The following is a 12,023-nucleotide window of genomic DNA, read 5'->3' as shown; positions in this document are numbered from 1 at the left end:
GCATCACTAATCTCAGTGATAGCTTTACTTCAGCTACATGAAAAGCTGGATTAGAACTGTCTGAGAATTCCTGAATGATTTTGATACTATGCGATTTTATTCCAGTCTCTAACTCAAAATTTAGACAGACAGTAGTTTTTGGGAATGACCATAATTTATATCCCTAAATAATAATCTCTCTAGAACAGGGATGGTATCACTGCGTGTGATCTGTGAAACACCCTGACTATTTTGGCAAGGAAGGCAGAATTTGATGGCAGATTTGTAATTAGCACTGTGAAGCACAGAACTAGAGATGTGCCTGTGAGGGAGAGGTGCCCCGTGCTCCTGGAGCCTCCCACTCCTGGGAGCAGCTGGATCCCCCATCGCACCCTCGCCAGCCAAGAGGCTGCTCCTGCCCTGCCTTGTCCAAATTTAGCCTCGTGCTGGGGAGTGGCCAGCCCTGGTTTGTCCATGGCTGCTGCCAGGCAGATGGTGCTGGCTGAGTTCTCCTCACCTCTGCTCAGCAAGAGCTCTAATCTGTGTGTCCTTCTGCTCCCCAGCCAAAAATGGCCTGAAGTCTTACAGGCATGTATTTATTCTTGAGACTAACAAAGCTTTTTTTGCTCTGACTGACAGACTCAAGAGTTCCTATAAGGCAATTTGACAGAAAAACAAGAACAGACAGACAGACAGTAATGGCATGACCCTCATTTCCTTAGGAAACCAGGCTAAAAATGAAAATGTGACCTCATACCCTTTGCTGAGGGCTTCCCCTTTGAAAGCCAGGATGAGAAAGATATATCCTGGATCAGAAGAGACATGTGATTATGATTACTGTAGTCTTGTGACTATATTAAAGAAGTCAAGAAAAAAGTTGTGAATAACTTTTAAGTCCTCCTAAATTGCCATTATTATTAAAATTATTTATAACAATATCATTGTATTTACTTTTCAAAGGAAAAAATTGTGTCATGATACAGTTACAACCAGAGAGGGATACTTTGGGGACAGAATGCAGAGGATTCCCCTGCCCAAGGGACAGACTGAGGCAGGGGTTGCTGTCCCACACTGGGCTGGAGCCATGCAGCAGGTAAAAACAACTGAGAAAACAGGCTGGAGTCACTGTCCCTTCCCTGGGCAAGGGATGCACACTGCAGAGAGGGTCCCACTTTTGCCTCAAGAAACAGAGGGGGTGTGGAGTGAGCTCAGGAGAGGAAAGCTCCACGTCCTAGCCAGACTCCTTCGCCTACACAGGCAGTTGTAGCTCACAGGCAGTTTGGAACCACTTAGGTGGGTGTTCTGTATCTGCATGACTGCACTTTAAAGCTTTATTGAAGCTCTTCAGTCAATCCAGTAGTGACCTTGAGAGATCTTCTCAGATGTGCTGGCAATTGTGAAGTTGACACATTTCCATACAAGGCACTAAACCCTAACATATTGGAAAAGTCATTCAGTCTGTTAGAACTTGCATGGAAAAATACAAATATTTCATAAGGACAAGTGGGCAGATTATTCTCTGGGTATTGATTCCACATTTTGGTCTGCTGAAAACCTGCTGCTAAAGAGACCTCCCTAGTGAAGATGCTGAGCAAGGTGGTCATTTCTGAGAGAGGCTCTGGGGATTTATTGATTGCTCATGAAAACACTAGTCATGAAACAGCAAAGACTGAGCATGCTGTTGCCACTACCATTTGCATACAAAGGTAACACCTCAGTGTTAGGAAGCCAGGATATTTCAGAACATTAAGAGCAGCTGTCCCTCACCACATCCAGCAGGGCAGCAAGTCCCTCAGGCCTCTCATTTTCCAGCATCTAGAACTGGGACAACACACCCATAATATTATCTATATTATTGTCTATACAAGTAAGTTAGCAAATTTATTTGCCATAATAGATAGATACTGAAAATGAAACTCCTATCTATCTCCAGCAAACCTACAGAGTAATGTTTTCTTTCTTACAGGAAACATCATCACTTTGGGAATTTGAAATGGCTAATTCGTTTTCTATTTGATTCTTGTCATCAATTGAAGTTAGTTCAATTAACTTCAATCAATTTTTAAAATCAAATTCTTGTGAACTCTCCTTCCTCCTGACATGCTACTTTTGTCAACTGCAGTTCTCAGTTCCTGGCAGATGGGATTCAACAAGGGATCTCAAGCAGCAGGAGGTCCATGAAGTACTTTACCAAGTAGGGTCCTGAAACACAACAGACCCTTAAACGCCAGCTTGGCCTGCTGAGAGAGCAGTAAATTCACTCCACATCTGATGAGAGGATTCAAATGATCAGTTCAGTGGGAGAATCTTTCTTTTGTGGGGATGAAAAGCTCAGGGGACCTCACTCATGCTCAGTGGTCTTGTAATTAAATGTTACACACTTGATGAGCATTGCATTGCAAGCCTCAAGGCTAATTTACATGTTACCACCAAAATGTCTTATTTTATTTTGCTTGTAAAAATACTATACAGGCATCATTGCATGTCATTGCAAATGGTTTGTATCACTGATGCTTGGGTGACTCTCAAAATTACTAAAAGCTGTACATAATTGCTGCTAAAAAGCCCTGTTCAGAACCAGTAATGCTTCCTCTACAACAGCTATTTTATGACTAAGATGGCTCTCCTGATGTGACTGACAATGTTAGGATAAACAAGCAGCCTGCCAGCAAATAAAGAATAGCTTTTTGGGGAAACAAAGTAGTTTGATTCAATTATAGTATTACATGTATCATTAAAGTATGTCACTTTTCTCTGAGTTGCCCATAATTCACAACAGGAAGGCAGGGTTGGAGAAAAAAGAGAAAAATTAAAGGGTGTAGGAGCTCATTGTAAGAATGGTGAGAGATATGATGTAAATATGAGGTATTTACTGGCAGATTTAAATGTTTTATGTTGTAAAAGTTGCTTTTAGTGGTTTGGGACACATGACTCATGTCACTCTTTACTCAAGACAAGTAAAAAGAGAAGAAGTTTGCCAGGGCCCTGGGATCCATGTAGCACATATGTCTTTATCAGTTTCATCCTCTGAGGAGGTTATTCCACAAATAGCATTTTCATGCAAGCATATTAGATGGACTTAACTACCTTTTCTTCTAATTCTTTCTTTCTTTAATACCCTTTAATACTGACTTCAAAGCAATGCTAGAGCACTGCAATGCCATTTTATTGGAATATATTAATAATAAATTACAGTTTCATTCACTGAATTCTAGCTCTTAAAAGAATAAACAACCTTCTGCAGCTGCAGAAGAAAGGCAGAGAAATATTAGATGACTTACCCACAGTCTGCAGCAGGTGAGTGAAAGAATTAGATATAGAACCTCTGGCCTTTCTTCCAAAGAATCTTGCCTGTGTTTGTGCCACAGTAAAAAGATTTTGCATATGTCCTGTCTCAGAAATATGAAAAATATATGCAATATGCAAAGCAGCCAATTGGACTGCCTTTTGGAATATATCATCATTTATGAACAGCGCATCTTGAAACGTAAACAGATTGTGTGCAATTAATTGCAAACTGTCAAAGTGACTACAGCACTTTACTGCCAATTTGTAAATAAACCCTAGGATGCAAAAGGACTGAGGCAAGTGAGGTGAGTTTCTGTGGATAGAGGGAAGGAAATGCGCAAATGCAATGCAACACAATTTTTACACTTCAGCCTTTAAGAATTTTGCTGACCCTGGAAGAAAATGGTATGGTGCAGAGTCATTCAGTGCAGCTAGGTTTCTCTGTAGGTAGATATTTTACATAACCTAAATGAAGAACTCCCAGCTTACTTGAGATGCAAAAATAATAAAGAAGTTATGTGCAAAAAGAAAAATGTACTTTTAATTAAAACCTTGGAAAATACGTGTGCATTTGTGTACCTTAAAAATGTGCTGAACAATGGTGATGATGATGTGCAAACAAAGCAGATTCCCTTTATGTCCTGATTATGACCCTCAAATGATCTTTGTTATAAATATGCTCGTGCTGGTGGCTGGCCAATACCTGACTGGATTCCTTATCCGGTGCTGTCTCGCTCCCTTTGTATCACTGCTGTTGCCATCCTACCTCTCATTGTTTCCCTCACCTATTCAATAAATACAATATGTTTGGTGCCACTGCTGATCTGCTGAGCCAGTCAGTGGCCAGCCCAGTGACTCAGACTTGGTCTCAGCTTCAAAAGAAAAATGATGATGTCTGTCTTTCTAGGTTTGAACCCCTCTGGTGAACAGCATCACAAATGTGGTACAGACCTTCAGTAATTCCTGAAGCAGCAGCTTGTCACAAGCTGCCTGCAGCACTGCTGGACAATCTGCTGATGGATATAGTTAGAGGAAGGAATATGTAGGAAAACATGATATTTGTGACAGGTTTAACTTGGATTTTTGTGTTTCAGGGCATGAAATGTGCCTGTGGAGGCAGTGTTGATGAAGAACTAGGTACCCATATTCATTAACTATTCTTTCCACCACTGTGGTATTTAATATATATGCAAAAATTACTCCAGTGTAAATAAGAATTTGGCCCAAGTAGCAGTGACAATTACACAAAGTGCAATTTGTATCTCCTCAGGAGTTCACCTGTATCAGCAGTTTCCAAAAGAAGTAGATTTAGCCCTTGAGAAAAAGGAGTTGTCCCTGCATATTCCAGACACCCTTCACACTGGTCATGGAAGGGGTCATTGCAATGCTCAGCAAATAAAAAAATCTTTTCCCCATTCCCCTGAGCCTTGTTCCAGGTCAAGAGTTTACTGCAACCTTCAGGCTCTTCCCTGTGCTCTGTGAACCTGAAAAAAACCCACAATATAAAAGTCCTTCTCATGTGAAGCAATTCTCTTTATTCTTTTTCTGCCCTAATCTTGTAGCACAATTGCAATTCCAGAAATGACACGAAACACTCAAAGCCATGGATGGTGAGGTAAATTCAAGGTTGAGAGATGAAAGAAAAATGGACTCTGTGCCTGATTGGCTTTGGATAGAACTTTATAGGGAATCAGCACACCAAAGGATGCTGTTGTGAGGGGTACCACATGCCCAGCTGCCTGCAAAATTGGAAATCTAGAACTGAGAGGATACAATTCGCTGTTTAACCCCGGGGAACTTAATAGTGACCTTTTGTTTCGCAGCTTAGTATTTAAACAATGTTGCTCCAATTAGTCAATGGAAGACATTTTGTTTTCTGTGAGATATATTATTTCCTCACCAAGTCAAGGTTGTTTTCTTCCATTCCAGGGATTTTTTTTTTTTTTCCTTTTTTAAACTAGATTGCTCTTGCCTCTAGAGATAGCAGGTCTCCTTCAGAAACGGCACAAAGAGTGACGCTCCTCCAGCCTTTACAAACTCAAAATCCGCGTGCCCACATCGCGCAGGGTGTAATTGCGTTTGTTGCAGTGCTGGAGGCCGCTCAGAGCCGGGCTCTCCGGCCTGCCGGTCCCGGATTTCCGCGGCTCTGCCGGGGCTCCGTGCCCCGAGCCGCGCTCCCGGCGCCGCCGCCGCCGCTCGGGACCGGCGCGGGGGCTGCGGGGCTGGGCTCTCCTTCAGAGCCACGAGCAGCTCTTCAGAATACCCCGAGTGCTCAGGAGATGGAAATGTGCTGTGTTATGGTCTCAGCACGCAGCGGATGAACACTGGACACGGTGGCAGCCCCCCTTTCTGAACAAGGCCATCGTGGACAGTCCAGCCCTAGCCCCTGGCCGTGTTCACTGGAGTGATTGTGATGCACCGTGCTGAATGCAGAGATCCCTGCCCGTGCAAAGCAGAGTTCAGTAAGCAGCATGGCAGTGTCCATGTGCTGGCTGACACGTTTAACCCACAGTTAACAGGCTAGGGGTTTTCAGGTGAAAGTCAGGAGAAGTTGCTTGGTATTCGGGGTTTTGCCCACCCTTTCCCCTCTTTTCCACTCAAGTTATCGTTTTCAGTTGAATATTTTTATCTTTATCTGTAGTTGTCGGTGTCTTTAACAGTTCAACCCGTTCCTCTTGCCTCTACCCCTGCAGGTGCTCGTGGGAATCGAGGAGGAGTCCTGCAGCAGCCGTGCCTGTTGCCAGCAGGACGCTGCAGTGTCCCCAGCTCTGCCGAGGTACCAGTGTGTGGTGAGGCACAGAGATGGCATCCTGGGATACTAATGCGTATGCCATGTAGTGCTTGTATGCCACAAAGATTTTGGAGGGTAGGATAAGGAGAATCTATTATTTTCTTTAGAAACAGCTTTTCTCTTCCGTCGTCCCTTGCCATCTGCCCCTCACAACAAGCTTGGGGTGCAGTGTGCACTTCTCTCCCTACAAAGGCTCTGCTCCTTCCCAGAAGGGAGGATACTGGCAGTACTGAAACCCCACTCAGTCTGCTTGCTTTTAGCAGCCCTACTTGACTGCCCTGCAAGAACAGAGAGGAAATTTTCCCAGCTCTCTGGAGTAAGGTCCTCCATTACCATGTCATGAAGCAAAACAGACGGCTTGGTAGCTAAGGAAAACTGCTGACTTTAAACCTGAAATAAGGCTCTATCATTTACACTAATGAGCTCACTGGTGGGGACTTTGTAAAATTTTATGATAAAAAGTAGCTGTAGTCAGTGTTTGATGGAATTTATTATTTTCCTTTTTTTGCTGAAGATAGACATAACTACTAATCATTTTGCCATTCAAACCTAAAGAGAAATAAGTGCAGGAAGACCTGTCCCAGTAGAAATTCAAAGATCTTGTAAGTAATCTATTATTATTAATTTTTTTTAACCATGGGTTGGTCTAAATTCTTCTGGGAAAGGCTATAGAAAATTTTAACTGGTTGAATAACAAATAAGTTATTCAGAAAAAACCCTTAATTAAATACTAATATTTCAGGATTTTAATCGTTTGTGACTTATGGTTACAAGTTAACCTCCTAGATCTGATAGTCCTGTCAGATTTTATTTCTGATGGAAGTGTGCCCTGGGAGGCACCCTGGGGTAGCCCTGTGACAGTTTCTGAGCCAGGTATCACATATGCCCAATATGTGCAGTGAATAAGGGGAGGTATCTAATAGCCTTTGTTACTGTAGACTGTCAGAGCAGTAAATGACAAGTGTTAAGGAACTCTCTTGGCTACTAGGTTACAAAGACCTAAACCACTCTGTTTTGAGCCAGAATAAATCAGTCTGGCTGGAGAAAGCAACTCTGCTGTAAAACTAGCAATAATGGAAGAAAACAAAGGGGTGAAAGCAAGCAAAAATGAATAAAGATGTCTCCAGCTAAAGGACTGGAAAAGTAATTCAGGTTGGCATCCATGTGAGCTACAAATGAAGTTACAGGAGGTTTTTTTCTCCCTCTCTTATCTTTTTTTTCCCTCTGCCTATTCCATTTGAGGTGTTTAGCCTCCACATAATCACTGGTTCAACACTTGAAAAAGGTGACCAGAGATGCAATACAGTGCATGGGCTTCACTGCCTGTGAGCACTCACTGCTGCATGCAGACCAGAAATAAGTCCTAATGAAATATTCCACGTGGTGGTTGTCCCCCTGCAGCCTTATTTTCTGCCTGGGCCAGCTGTGTTTCTGCACTGCTGTCTCAGCCACCTCTTCCTCTGAACAGTTGTGGATTTGTGGCTTCAACTCATTCCTTGAACCACAATTTGGGAAGGGCTGCTGGGGTGTGTGATAAGCATTAATCCCAGAGCAGGAACACCCCAAAGGACACAATGAACATGAACACTTGGCTGTGGGTTTAATGCTGCCAAAAAGAAAGGACAGGCAAAAGGAAGAAAGTATTCAGCAAACAGGAGAAAAGGGTGTGGAATGGATGCATGAGGGACAGCTGGTCTATGGGCTGTCACTGAGATATTTTCCAACTCCATGAGTCCTGCAAGCACTGGGAATATGACTGACTGACAAAAAAGATCAGTGTCAGAGACTATGAAGTGTCTGGTCTTGCATGCAACAGATCAAAACTATTACAACATTTCAAGATCACTTTGCATTTTCCATGAAAATGTAGTCAGATCTATGGTTGCTTTATCTTTGTCTTCTATGGCTCATAATGAGATTTTAATTTCCTGTTACCTAAAATTTTTCTACCTGTCTCCTTCCCTCCATCCTGCCATCCCTTTGTACCCAATACAGAAATGCAGAAGTGTTGCTCTTGCTGCTTTTCCCTGAGAAAAGCAGCCACTAGAGGGAAAGATGCACATGAAAAAATCCCCTCAGCACCTCTGGGGCTTCCTTTGTTAGTAAAAAAAATTAGAATATTACCCAGCATTTGTAAGGTGGTCTGATCTATCCTTTCAGATAAAGTATATTGAATGAGATTCTTTTTAGTATTGCACTTGCACCATACATCATGAAACACAGCCAAGATAAAGGGCCAGGGGAAAAAAAAAATCATTGGCTAAATTACACAGAGGAGATTGGATTACCTGTTCAAACAGAGCTCTTAATTCTGTGTATAAATAGAATCCACAAATACAAGTGCACTGCAGTAGAAAATAAAGCCAGCCAACAGCCCCTAATAACCCTTAATTATTAGGAGTTTCAGTTAACATTTGGACAGCTTTGGTCTTAATTCTTTTAAGTTTGAAGAGGCAGCATGACCGAGGTGGCCCCATTTACAATTACAGTGAGCACACACGCTGCTCCAGCCCGTGCTGGCTTTGGCTGAGTGTTCTCTGGCAGCCTGGGCTGGGATTTTGCCCTGTTAAAATATAATTACCTATCTGAATGGCAACTAATTTCCAGTTTGAGTTATTCATTTGTAACAATGCACAGAAGTCCACAACAAGAAAAACAAATCGAGCTCCTGACCTTGGCATCATCGCTCACTTAGGAAAGTTTTGTACCTGAAAGAAAATCTGCTGATATTCCACACAAGTAATAAATGATCTCACATTATCAGTAAATACAGCAACAGAGATCTGTTCCTGTGCATGCCATAAGTAAATGCAGATATAAAACAGACATCTCAAGGTAAGACTGAAATCTTATGTTACTTAAAAAACAAAAAAGCTTGATAGTGCTATTCTATGCATGGACATTTATGATTGTATAAACCAGAATGTTTAAAATTTGTCTCAGGGATGGAGTTTTCAAATGCCCTTAGCAGTGAGTTAATATTTTTTTTCCATTTATAAAATTTATATATATATATGTGAGATCAGAAGTCAAATACTGTACTGCAGGCAGGCAGCAAAATTCAGCAGATGAAATTTATTATTAGGTTATCTTAATAAGCTGTGTTGTTCTTCAAAATACACAAGCCCAGTATAGGGCCTTTATAGCCCAAGGATCCTTCAAGGCAGGTAATTTGACATTAATTTACTACTGCAATCCCCACTTGGTTCAGACTGTGTAACTCTTTCCCCTCTGATCTTCTCTTTGTAACTATCTGTATCCATCAAAAATTCCCACTCCTGAGACTCGAGTTTGCCAAAAATGTGAACTTCAAGAGTTGAATTTTTATTTCAACATTTTATCAATTGTTTTTAACATTGCAAAACACATGAAGACACATGGAAAAAACTAAGGTTATATTGTTTGATATTCTCTAGCCAGAAGCGAGATCTAAAAGTAAAAATCAGAACTATTTTTCTATTAAAAAAAAAAAAAAGAGTGCATTATTAATGTTGGGAAACAGCCTGGTTTCATTTTATCAAATAAAATTACAGAAGGTTGAGACAGGAATATACACAAATGATCACCTGTCTGTTGTCAGGCACACCCCTCAGAAAGCACAGGCACTCTCTGGGTGTCCATCCCTGGCCTGGTGCTGTTCTCCCCTGAGCCCAAGCCTGTCTGTGCCATTTTATGTATTTTTTCTGCTGAGTATGACCTGCACAGGCAGGCAAGTGGCACAAGTCCTGGGCCTTTTTTATTCTACAGTGTGGAGCATTACAGCTAATTTTGCTGGATGGCACCCTAGCAGTGCATCTGCTCCTGCTGTGCACTCTCTCAGTGAACTCAGCCTGCTTTGAGATACTTTAATTGCTTGCTGTGGAAGCTGAAGGTGACACCATAAGCAAATCACCATAAATACATGCAAACCTCTCTTACAACAGCAAATCAGATGGTTCCAGATAGAGCACAGTATGGATCAGCAAGAGCTGTTTCACACTAAATCTCATTTTCACACATCTTCAGACTTTGTACAGATCCCAGCAGATGCTTGGGAAGACAAGTATCTTACATTTATATGGGCATGTATAAATTCCTGAATTGCTTTTTGCTGCTTATAGTTCATAAACTAATATAGCAGTGAACAAACTGCATTTTCAGAATTGTGAACAAAGTGCATTTCATATAAGTTATCCAGTTATGGACCAGATCTTGCATTTCTTATTCAAGAATGATTAAATCAAAGGTAAGTAGTCTGTGAAAAGGTGAATTTAAACATAGTGAGCTAAACTCTTGCTAAATCATTCTCTTGAAGGAAATATTAAGGTTTCCAGTAGATTTCTCTGTACTTGTTTTCAAAGAAGCTTATGCTTGTCCCCCTTAGAGACTTTCTCCATGAATGAAGCTGAAGTCAGATATGTAGTGAGACTGAGTTTTAAGGAAGATTTTCCTAAAACAGGAATAAAGCTCACTAACAGTGTGTGGAGGGCAGGTAGTGCTGCTGTTGCTGCTTATTGGCTAAACTATATTTTTGTTTCTACATATAAAAGTTCAGTACCAATGAGCTTTAAGTTTGCTTCTGTAAGAGGTAAAAAATATGGTTATTTTGGTCTCTCCGTTTTTTTTTTTTATTTTTTTTTTGGTACAAAATAAGCAACCCTCTTGTGATCTGAGCAGGATAGTAACCAGTCCTGAAGTGGTGCTTCAGGGACTTAATGAGGATCATTCCATTATTTTTCCCCCTCCAGATTATTTCCAATTTGTGGTTGGTGGGTTTTTTTTTTTTTGTTTTGTTTTGTTTTTTTGTTTTTTGTTTCTTTAACCTTGGGTGAAAAATAATGGGAGTTTTACAAACTCATAATCTGCAGTCAGTTGGTCAATATTGATGTCAGGGTGAGTTACCACACAATAGACAGTTCACATATTTTCACCATATTCACAACAGTTTTTTCTTAAAAGCAAACACCAAAGAGCTCTGCTTGACAAATATACCCATTTCAGACTGCCATCTATACCATCTATTACAGTTTGTTAATACTTTGACATCATTTCCATTGTATCTCAGTGACTTTTGCCCTCTTGGATCTCAATGGCATTGACAAACAATGCAGTTTGTAATTAGATGGGGTAACTCAATTCCTGGCCCTCTGTAAGCATCTGGATTTGCAAATTTCCACTCCTAGATGGGGAGCTCTTTGCCACACATCACTGATTATACCAAGTGCTTATGTATCAGTCCCTAGACCCTCCTGCTGAGCCCCTCTTTGTGCCCAGTACTGTCAGAGACTGTTGTCAACACAGAGACAATCAACACAACTGCCTAGCGCTGCATGTGACATTTAATGAAAATGAAGTCAGGTCTAATTTGCATGGCAGGTGTTGCTTTATTACAGCAGAGCTGCAGAAGCTGGGTGCTACAGTGCTAGTCAAGTGTGCAAGAATGAATGTCACTTACAGTGAGGGTGTCTGGCACAGGAATCATGGTATGCCCCTTGTCTGCCTGTCCACCTCCTGGGTGGGGTAAAATGACAAATTTGTTCATTTTTCCTGGTGCCCCTGTTCTGGTTCTTTCTGCTAACTCCATCCACCAAGCCATCAGAGTAGTCAAGGAGCTTGGGGGTAGAAGGCCCACCCAGCCTTCTGCCAAGGGGTCACCACACCAAACAACTTCCAGCTCTGGCAGACCCTCCTGGACTCAAATCCACAAGCTGCACCTAAAGAGCTCCATAGCACAAGAGGATTGATTTCATGCACAAGAAGTGCCTTACAAGAGAAATACACGAATATTTTTATGAGTCATGTGTGTTGAAAGAACATGTATGTTTCTTTGCGTGAAATGCTCGAAAAAATTAAAAGGACAGAGTTGTGCCCCTTCAGTTTCCATTACCCGAGTCATTTCACCAAAATGACAAGAATACAAAATGCTCATTTTCACTAATTTTTATTTGGTTTAGCCTTATTAGTACCCCTTAGAAATAGAAATATT

This window comes from Lonchura striata, chromosome 11 (genome assembly GCF_050655825.1).
Source record: "Lonchura striata isolate lonStrDom1 chromosome 11, ASM5065582v1, whole genome shotgun sequence".
NCBI classification, from domain to species: Eukaryota; Metazoa; Chordata; class Aves; order Passeriformes; family Estrildidae; genus Lonchura; species Lonchura striata.
This window is presented reverse-complemented; position numbering follows the sequence as displayed.